Source organism: Taeniopygia guttata, chromosome 4 (genome assembly GCF_048771995.1).
Source record: "Taeniopygia guttata chromosome 4, bTaeGut7.mat, whole genome shotgun sequence".
In the NCBI taxonomy this organism is placed as follows: Eukaryota; Metazoa; Chordata; class Aves; order Passeriformes; family Estrildidae; genus Taeniopygia; species Taeniopygia guttata.
This window is the reverse complement of record NC_133028.1, coordinates 8,660,552-8,670,717: the sequence shown is the minus strand read 5'-3', so window position 1 is coordinate 8,670,717 and position 10,166 is coordinate 8,660,552. Positions and strand designations below refer to the sequence as shown.

The 10,166-nt window shown below is 45.7% G+C and overlaps 1 long non-coding RNA gene across 1 annotated transcript; it reads left to right on the top strand.

Moving 5' to 3' along the window:
* Positions 1 to 117: 117 nt before the first annotated feature.
* On the top strand, positions 118 to 7,436 carry LOC116808205 (uncharacterized). The gene is made up of 3 exons (XR_004367681.3): positions 118 to 1,508; positions 3,036 to 3,117; positions 4,389 to 7,436. It is a non-coding gene; the product is annotated as an uncharacterized lncRNA (long non-coding RNA).
* Positions 7,437 to 10,166: the final 2,730 nt, after the last annotated feature.

The following is a 10,166-nucleotide window of genomic DNA, read 5'->3' as shown; positions in this document are numbered from 1 at the left end:
CAAGCTGTGCTGTGGAGGCTTTCTCCACAAAAGCGGGGGTGTTAACCACGGTGGCATGGCACAGCTCCAGCTCCGCTCACACCACTCGGCTCTCCCGCTGCTCCGGCAGCCGGGGCAGCGCACCCCGCACTGTTTAAACAGCTGCCTCGCTTCATCTGGGAGGTGGCTGCCCTTCAGTCCTGGGAGAAGAACTCATCTTCTGGATAGTTTGCATAACAATTAACATTTGTCAGCTGAGATCTGCCTGGTGAAAGATCACTATTTACAAGTAGGCGGTGAGTCTTTGGAGGCTGCAATACTTCTTGAACCACAAAAAACTAAGCTGAGAGTGGGGAGCCTGAAGGTGGGCTGATTTCACACGGCAGGTTTAAGGAAGAGTTCCTTTTGCATTCAGCTCAGAGGTAGAAAAGCAGAGCTGCCATGAAAGGGGGGATTCTTTAGCTCTCACAGATTTCATTCAGTTCCAATGAAATAAATACATCCGCCTTAAACAATTGAAAGAGGTATTTACTGCCTGTGGTTTAACAACTGTACTAAGTCAAAGGGACCAGTCAACTAGAGCCTTATAATTCTTTTCTAAAGAGAGGATGAGAGAAAAGAATGAGACGACAATGCAGTATTTATAATAAAGATGAAATGAGTGGAACTCAATGGCGCCAGCAACCCTGGAGCTCCTGCTGCTTGGGCTAATGCATTTTGCATTAGCACGTCTGGATATCTGGCACTGGAAGGTCCTGCACATGCTTTTACAAAATAGCAGCATTCTTACAGCAGCAGCATTTCTTCCAAGCACTGCCACTGATGGGTGCAGCTGGGATGGACAGCCCCTGCAGCTGGTTGAATCAGCAGGAAGTTTTCAGGTGACTGAGACCTGTTTGGCACTTGCCTTCCTGCAGCCAGGTTGCTTTTTTACCTGCTCACTTCTGCACGTTGCCAAGTGGCTGCACTGTGACTCCCTGATGGAGCACTCACTTGAGCAGCGGTGGATGTAAGGGCAGCTGTCCCTGCCTGGGAGCTGGGGGCTCACAAAGGCAGGATTCCTGACTTCTCAGGTTATACTGGGGGGCTACTGGGCACATAGACATCATGTTGAACATACAAAATTACATCTGTAAGTAGGTTTACTCTGCATAGGCTAAATAAATAACATCTGTGTTACAAGAACTCCCATGTGATCTCTATCCCATACTGCTCCATTACTCCATCAGCTAATCTTGCATTTGCCTTGGAAGTAATACAAAATCCTCAAAGGAATTAATAGCCAGCAACTGCAGATCACCCAAGCAATTTATTTTTCATTCTTTCCCCTACAAGGCTGGAGAGATATGTGTCTCTCTTCTTCCTGAAACCTGGATTTGAAAAGGTCTGTGTTACCTCATCTTCTCATAGCCTTGCAGAACAACAGCATTAGCAGTAATGAGCAAAGCACAGCAGCACCTCGGGACAAACTCTGGGACAAATGGGAAGACCACCTGGGTGTAATGTTGTAAGAAGCAAGATAGCAAATGGTACTTTCTTTTTATAACTATTACATTAGAAATGATAAATTCATCACTTCAGGGTTTTCTCTAGGTTTTTGACATATACAAATAATTTCTTGTTCTAAGTGATACCAGAATGTATTCAATAATACTTAAAATATGGACCTTGACTGTTTGTTTTTCTTTCTGTCTAAGCCTCTCTTACATGAGCTTACCTCTGCACAGAAACAGCACAGAATTCTGTGGGGAAAAGAAAAATAGTGCTAGAAGCTGCCAAAAAGTGTGGGAACAAGTCAATGATGAGTGAGGAAGGCAGAAGGAAATGACTTTATGAAGCTGTTGTCCTGATTTCACTATGCTTGAATCCATCTAAGAACAGGACTTCTTTCCAAAAATACAGCTACTCCCAGCCTTTGACCCCCAAATGCTGGAGCAGCAGATCTGGGGTAGCAGCTATGAGCCCTGGCACCTTGATCCCAGCATCAAACCTTGTGTTCTTGGACAAATTATTTTTGCCTTAAATTTTCAGCAACATCTTTTGTTTTCAGTAGCACATTTTGGTGTTAAACTCTACAAAATCTGCTCTTACTATCTTGACCTCCTATATGGAAAACACTTCTGGGAGCCATGGGATGTTGTTCAGTTACCATAGCACAATGCCCAGAACTTCTCTGGCAGTGGTAAGTCCAAGCTAAGCTCCTTTTCACTGCCAGCCTCTCACACATCATGGTGACTTCACCCAAACTGGAGAGTGAAAAGAAACCAACATCTACCTTTGTTTTAAGACAACCCTGGTTAGAGTGTCTTGCAATGAGTTACCTAAACCAAGGCAGGCTGAGACTTTTGGAGAGGAGGATGGCACCCCAAACGAAGCTGGAGCTTTGGAAGGCAATTAGGAAAAAGGCCTTTAAATACCACAGGTGAGCAATAGCTCAGCACCAGGAATACAGAGCCAAAGGGTTGGTCTCCAGAGCAGGCAGAGGCCCCAGGTTGTGACTCCCCACATTTAGGCTGTTGAGTGTGGTCAGAATATGGCTTGGATCTGGAGGTGAGGTCTGGACTGAGGTTTTGACTTGACTTGTTGCTATTCACAAAAGTTCCCGGGGGCAAATGTATTATGCTGAGCAACCTCTTCAGGCTTCAAGTCTGAATTGGTGTCCATGAGGAATGTGAAGTATTCAGCAGGTCAGTCATTAGCTGCTTCCAGGAGGATGTGCTGCTGGCCTGGCTCCACAAGCTCCCTGGGGATGGGCTGAGCTTTAACTTTGCCAAGTGTTTTAGAGAAACATTGGACAGCCTGGGGCTGCAGAAAGCACACATTGGGGCAGAGTCCTGCACTTCCTCATACAGAAAAGCCAAAATGTGAGATTGGTGCTAAAGGAAGAACCTCTTGGAGCCAGTTCTGGGTTCTCAGGAAACAGGAAAACTCCTCGTGTTCCTGCCCTAACACATCCTCGGCACTACTTTCTAAAGGGATGCATTTCAACATTTTCTTCAGGCATCAGTGCTTTTTTTACCATCTCCTGCATTATTACATCTTTTCCTTCTTTTCAGTGTAACCACTGTCTCAGAGAGTTTGAGCTGCTGCTCAGCTGGGACTGGAGAAATGGCCACAGAGACATACAGTTTGTGACAGGTAATTCTGATTTATGCCACTTGGTGCTATCACACAGGGCTTTGAAAACAACGTGTCCCAGTGCAGCCACATGTATTTTCCTGTCTGCTGCTCTGTGAAGCCTGGAACAGCTTAAGGCTTTGTATCCTACTCTGCCTGGAGCACAGTATCCTGCTAATGCTAAAAGGCATTTTGACAACCTGCATTCAGTATTCTCCTTCCTGCAGGAGATCTCAGCAGCAAAATTGTCAGAGTCACTGGTCCCGGCTGAGTACATATGGCTACAGACTGTGCTGAGGGAGTTGTGTTTTCCCACCTGTGGTTTACTGGGGGAGAAGGGGCAGCAGGTTTTCCTTTCAGGTGGTGCCTGGAGCAGAAGCAACTGACCTGGGAGTGAAAGGCCTAAGGTGTCCCTTGCTGTTCCCTCAGCTTGAAGAACAGTAACTCATTGCTTTAGTAAAGAACCAGTCCCAAATAATGCCCTGGCCTCACGATGGAAGAGCAGGAATCCCAGTGGTGTGATGGATCTGGCACTGCCCCCAGAAATGGTCCATGTGGATCCCACCAGGGAACAGACATTGTGCAGGAAGGGAAGTCTCAGAAATGCAGCTCCCTGGGAGATTAGAGAATCACCCAAGACAGCATTTTGAAGATAGCCTGGAAGAGCAAGAATGGTGGGAACTCTGCATGACCAAGATCCTAGGGATGGGGCAAAAAGAGGGAAAGGATGGGTGCAAGATGACTCCTGCAAGGAGACGCAGAGTGAGGCTTCTGCATCCCCCTGCTTGCTGTACAACATGGCTGTGAGCAGCTGTACCTCAGCTGTGAGGTAGGGCAGGGGAGTGCCATGCTGACTCCAGGCACTGCTGTGCTCTTGGGGTGCTGCCCACCCTGTGAAGTGGCTTTGGCAAGGCAGCAGATGCTAGGTCCTCAATCCTGAGTGCAGAGGCAGGGACTCTGCCCTCCTGAGCATGCTGCACATGATGGCATCCAACCATCAGGGCACACTCAGCTGTGGATAGGTGCCAGCTGCGAGGGCAGCCCCAGGAGGAAGGCTCCCTGCTTTAGGGTAGGTCACCATGTTACCTGATTTGTCTCTTTCTGTGGTTTTGACAGCTTTGCACATATTTCCATTGGGCTGTCCTTTGCTTTTGCAGTCACGTGTCAAGAACAGTCAGGATACATAAAAACAGGAAAGATATTTAATCTTAGGGTCATGAGAACGACACTTGACTTAGCAGAGCTACTCATCTAGCTGCTTTTCTTCTAATATACTTGTTTTCTTTTTTCAGTACTTACAGTGTTTCAAGCATCTGGATTTCAGCCACAGCTCCTGGTATGAAGTTTTAGACAAGTGATGGGTCAAGGTACATCTTGAGGGGACTATTGTAAACTAACAAATTAAACCCTCTCAGAAAAGCTCAGGACTTGCTCTTGATATCTTTCCATCAATTTAGTCTTTTGTCCTGAAATACATTCTAGAGTCTCTTAAGCAAACTGGTGTGATTTTGTTCATTGCACAATTTTCTTCAGCTAGTGAATATTAATTCCCCTATTGGATCAAATAATTAGAATAATGCAAATTGACCCAAATAACATTTGCAAATTAAATGATGCCTCAGTACTTTACAATAAACAGATCAAGAAAAATACATTCATTTTAACATCTGAATTCTTTGTATAAGCAGAATCAAGAGGCAGAAGACCAGAAGGAATGTTAAAAGTTGCAATAACCCTAAATCCTGGGTCATGCAATTTGAGCTCTGCCATTGGAAAACTATTGTATGTCACACATGCTGCGCTTTAAAAATGGAAGTTCAGCCCAAACCTGGGCTGAACTTTGCAGTGGTGCCTCTGCTTTGGAAATGCTTTCACTATCATTTACAGGGGGATCACCCTTGCACAGCTCTCCCCACTTTGGCAGTGGACCAAGCGAGCCTGCATTTGGCATGAACAGGGAATGGCCCTGTCCCACCAAAATCTGAAATGCCACTTGGCACCATCAGACCGCATGGAGCTTTCCCAAAGCTGCTTTGCAGGTGAGGAGCAGAAACCCCTTGTTTCAAACTCCTGCATTATCAGAAAACTTCTAGAGTTTCTCTGGCATTCATCACACCCCCACAATCTGTCTGGGCGAGTGAGAGCTCCTTGCAGCAGGATCGGGTTTTATCCGGCACCGGGTACACTGATAACCCTCCCTAATCAGTCGCTGATCTCTGCCCGGTGAAAGCACTGCCTGTGGTATTTCTGCTGAAGCTATTTTTAAATGACAGTGTGATATTTTGTTTTCTTTCACCCATTTGTCAATGAAGAACTGGCTCTGCTGTGCGTCTGCTCTGACAAGAAACTTCCAGTTATTTTTCAGCCCGTTCCAGCTGGGATGGAGGCCGGGCTGGAGAAAGTGCTGTCTGCAGGCAGGGTGAGCTCTCCAGGGAACAGTGACCCTACAGCCCTCTGCCTGTCGGGGTCCCCTGGGTCCAGCTGTGGGAAAAGCCTTCTAGGTTTCTTCTGACTCTGATCTTCATGCTGCTTTAGGCTGGCTTTCACAATTAGGGTTATTTTATGTTTAGCTGAGTTGCTACTTGCATGAATGTTGGGGTTTTATTTGGTTTGGTTTTGTTGTTCTACCACGTTAATTGCACTAGGTTTTCAAGGAGCTACGTTTTTAGGTTTAGGTTCTGAATGGCCTCAAAGCATGAGCACCTAAAAATTGAAAATTAAAACCTGCCGTGTCCAAATGGTGTTACTGCATGGACAATTCACATCTCATCTCATCAAATGGCTTTCCCAAATTGAGATGTAACAAGTTCCACCTCTTCATCCAATCACCTGGACATCATTGCATGTTTCACAAAGGCCTGCATGTTTCACAGATAATTTCTCTCAAAAATGCGTTATAGATTGGCATTGGCCACTTTCCATCCCTTTGGTTTCTTCTGGATGAAGGAAATATAAAACTCCTGCTGGAATTTTGCTGATTCCCAAGTCCTCCATCCTTAAGCACTGCTGGATGGCAGTTGTGCCACAGCTATATACCAAGGTTTTCTAACCCATTAAATTCAGACACAAATGGCTCACAGAAGATAAAACCCTACTGAGAAATACAGGTTGTCTACGAGTGTGTGGCTATCAGATAAAAACATGCCTAATTAAGTCCTAGAAAATTATATTCGCTGTTTTTGAGTCCTCTGTTTATACCTGGGCCCAAGATTTCTGTTTGATCCCAGGGATTCATAAGGATTCATTCCATCATCTTTCTTTACTTATAACATGTTCAACACTTATTTCCTACAGAGCTAATCCCACAGACTTCATCAAGATTACTGCTCGGGTAATTCATTCCAATCTAAGAAAAGGTGTTTTGACCCAGTAGAGACCAAGTTTTCGGAGGGGAGCCAGTCCCTGGGATCAGTCCTCAGAGCACAACTACATCTTTACTAAAGTTTGCTGCCCTGATCCAGCAGATTCAGCAAGTTGGGGCAAGAGGGAGAATTCCATCCCTTCTTAACCTGAGCTATGCCAATTCCCACCAGCTACTGAAACTGGTTTTTACATTGCCAAGTCCAGTAGAACTGGATTGAAACCAGTATGCTATTGTTTTTCCCACTGAGAATATAACTGATACTCTAAAATCTCCTGAATTTTCTAGTTTGCAATACAGAAGCCATTGGGAAGACCAGATATGGCCTGATTGGTTAGATTTTAAAGATATGTTGGACCCTAATAATTTCTGTTACTTTTAGTTAAGATCCCTAGGCAACAATAATGGAAGCTGTAAAAATATGTCCCTTATTCATCATGGCTTTACGTCAGAGGTTTACTGCTCTAATCATTAACTAGCTGCTGCATTATCTATGAAAATTGCTTGGTAATATTTATGAAATGTGACCTTTGTTAATTCAATGTTACGAAGTGTTGGATTCATTCTGTTTGCAAGTGGAACATATTTCCAAATCACTCTGCAATTAGTACAGTTTGATCTAACCAGCCTATCTCTGCATGGGGTAGGCTCCTACTGAAACAGCAGGATCGCTGTCAGAAATGAAATGTGTTTTCCGTACGGCTGAAAGTACGGCTGTGACACCTGCTTGCACTACATCATCTTTGGCAAAGGTAAGTGCTGAATGAATATTCACAATAAGGGAAAACAGTAACCAGACTTAGAAAGATTTTTGTTGTGAGAAATACCTCAATTGACAAAAATAAAAATGTTTGTGGCCAAAAATGGTTGCTTTGTATACTAGTGTAAGGGGAAACAAAAGGAAAATGGGACAATGTTAGGCTGAAATGGGCATGATTACCCATTCCACAATGGATACAGATAAAGGAATTGTAAGAAACAACAGTCAAGATGGTTTTCTGCATGATTCTCTAATCCACCCCCAAGGCCACCATTAGGCATGGACAGTGTCCTTCCCTACCTAAAAAGTCCACATTCCTGATCCACCCAATGCTGCCATGAATTTCTGATTCTCACAGTCATACAGAACAACCTGCAGTGCCTCAGACTATGGGGTGTTTTGAAGGAACCAAGTTTCACCGGAGCAACAAATGTGCCGGACGAGCACCACGCAGTGAAGCCATGTGGCAGCATTCAGCAGCAGATCGCCAGGAATGTGTAATATCTGCAGCATTAATATCGTATTCTTCCATTTCCCAAGCTCCACATGGTCAGTGTCCATTTTCAATACTTTCAATGCTTACTCCACCTGGGACTGTCTCATGTGACAACCACACTGGGAACAAACTGAGCATCTCCCTGTCTCTGCATTAGTCCCCTGAGCTTGTCCACTAGTGATGTACAAAATTAGGGCTTGGTTTGATAAGCCAAGTTAAGCTCTGATGAAATCTCTATGCAGATGTGTAAAATATACCAGTCTGGCTGTGTGTTTTATTTTCCTCTAGCATGACAGCTGACTGTGCTTTCCTTTGTAGGAAAAAAGCATTCTCTTGGTTAAAGCAGGAGCTAGAGAGCCACAGAAACACCACCCTCATGTTCTGCTTCCAGTGTGGAAACAGAAAGGGAGGTTGGGACAGGTTTGGGACAGGACAAGCAGCAGGTCCTCATTCAGGACAAGGCAGATCAGCTGCCCTGCAGACAGCACGGATCTACCAGACCAAGGTTTCTTCTCAGGAGGAAGGTGTTCAGGTCCTCACAAGAGTCCTGCCTTTCAAACTGGTGTTTTAACACATCTTTTTCTATATATGAGCTGGTAACCATATTAACCTACAGGACCTGAGTAATTTGATGTCAAAGCAGCAGCACAGGTTGCAGAAAACTCTGCCCATGCCCTGCTCCAGTCAGTCCTCCAAGCCTGCATGCTGCCTGCAAGCCTGGCCAGCAGTGCTTGATGAACCTACCCTCTTCCTTTGCCCTTGACAATGTGCCAGAGAAGAGAAGAGCTGCTAAGGAAAAAAATATTGCCTGTGAATGACATAGGCTTCTTGGCATCTGGCTGACAATTGTGGCACTCATTGCCAGAACTCACCAGAATCAGGGAGTCCTCTTTCCTCCCTGTCACTCTGCTGTTTCCCAAGGAAAAGGAACACATTTGAACAAGGAAATAGCAAGCAAGAAGCTAGAGACCTGTACAGGCTGTTATGATCTGAGAATTGAGGGGTAAAGGGCTCTGTAAGTACTGGTACCATGAGCTGCAGCATTCCCTGCTAGCAGCGGTGGGCTCTGACAGGCTGCACTCACCACCAGCCCACCTACCCTGCAGGTTCAGTTCTTTGGATGCCTTCCCATTTCCCAGAATTGTGATTCCCAGAATTTCCCAAATTTGGAAGGGGTTAAATCACGTGGTCTGAAGCAACTGGCAAGAAGGAGAAGATTTGAGAGTGAACATGTGAAACCAGGGAGAAAGGGAGCAAGCAGCTGTACTGATGGGATGAACTCAGCCTCTCCAGGTGTCCCAGGAACACAAACATGTGACAGCCAATGGACAGGCAGTGACTCTGGCACTCAGAAATGAGGGCACAACAGCACAGGCATAGCTGCTCTCTGGCTTCTTGCTGGGGCTCCATTGCATGCACTTATTGCAGTTACATGTGCCCACCGTGCAGAATGGATGAAGTCCTGGTTATCCCACAGCTCTGAGGCAGGCACAGTTCCAAGGAAAGAGGGAGGCTGGGAGAGAAGAAGTGATCTGGCCAAAAGCATCCCCAGGGTCCTGCTGGAGAGCAGTGCTAGAGCCAGGTTCCTCCCCACTGAGCTGAGCAAGTTCCTCTCTGCAACAATCAACGCAATGTTTTCTCTTCTCAGAATCATGGATTGCTCCATCAGACAAAAGATTTTCCTCCTGCTGGGTCCTTCCTCAAATACGGGGCTTTCTTTACCATCCACTGCTGTTCTGTTTCAGCAAAAACATGTGAGTGTTCTGTGAGCACATCCCTCATCTTCGTAATGTTTATGACATCCCAGTGTGAAATCCCCATTTGGTTTCAGGTCTCCTCTGCCTGTTTTTTCCAACCACTCAGCATTTTTGAGCTTCTGAAAGTTTAGGAGTTTCTATGTTTTTGCATAATTTGCACATGAAAGATGTGGTTTATCTACTTGTTTCCTGTGAAACACAAAGGGCTGAGAGATTGGGGGAGTGTGTGGGTTGGGGTGGGGTGTGTAGATAAGACTCCTAGAGAGTACAAGAGTGAATGTGCAGTATGAGGAGAGATTTTCTGCTGGGCCCACTGGCATAAAGTGAGAACTGCAGCCACATTTGTCTGTGGAAATGGACTTCTCGTCCGTGAAAGTTACTTCTGGGAAGTACCCCTCACCTCCAGTGTGATCTGCTGCAGTTTGTTGTCACTGCAGCTCTCAGGCTGCAGAGCAGTGGCCATGGCAATCCTCCTTTCTTGCCAAGGGGCACTGCAGTGCTGGCCAAGCACTCTCTCCTCCAACATGTCACCAACATTTTCTGCTGACATTTTCTGCTGTGTAAATTCCTTCCCACTTTGCAATGTTTGCCACAGAAGGGTTTTGTTGACTAGGAGGTGCTTTGAATAGCTTGACAAGAAAGGGGCACGGCATGTGAGGGATGGTCTGTCCATGAAGGTATGGGCAGCACTGATGG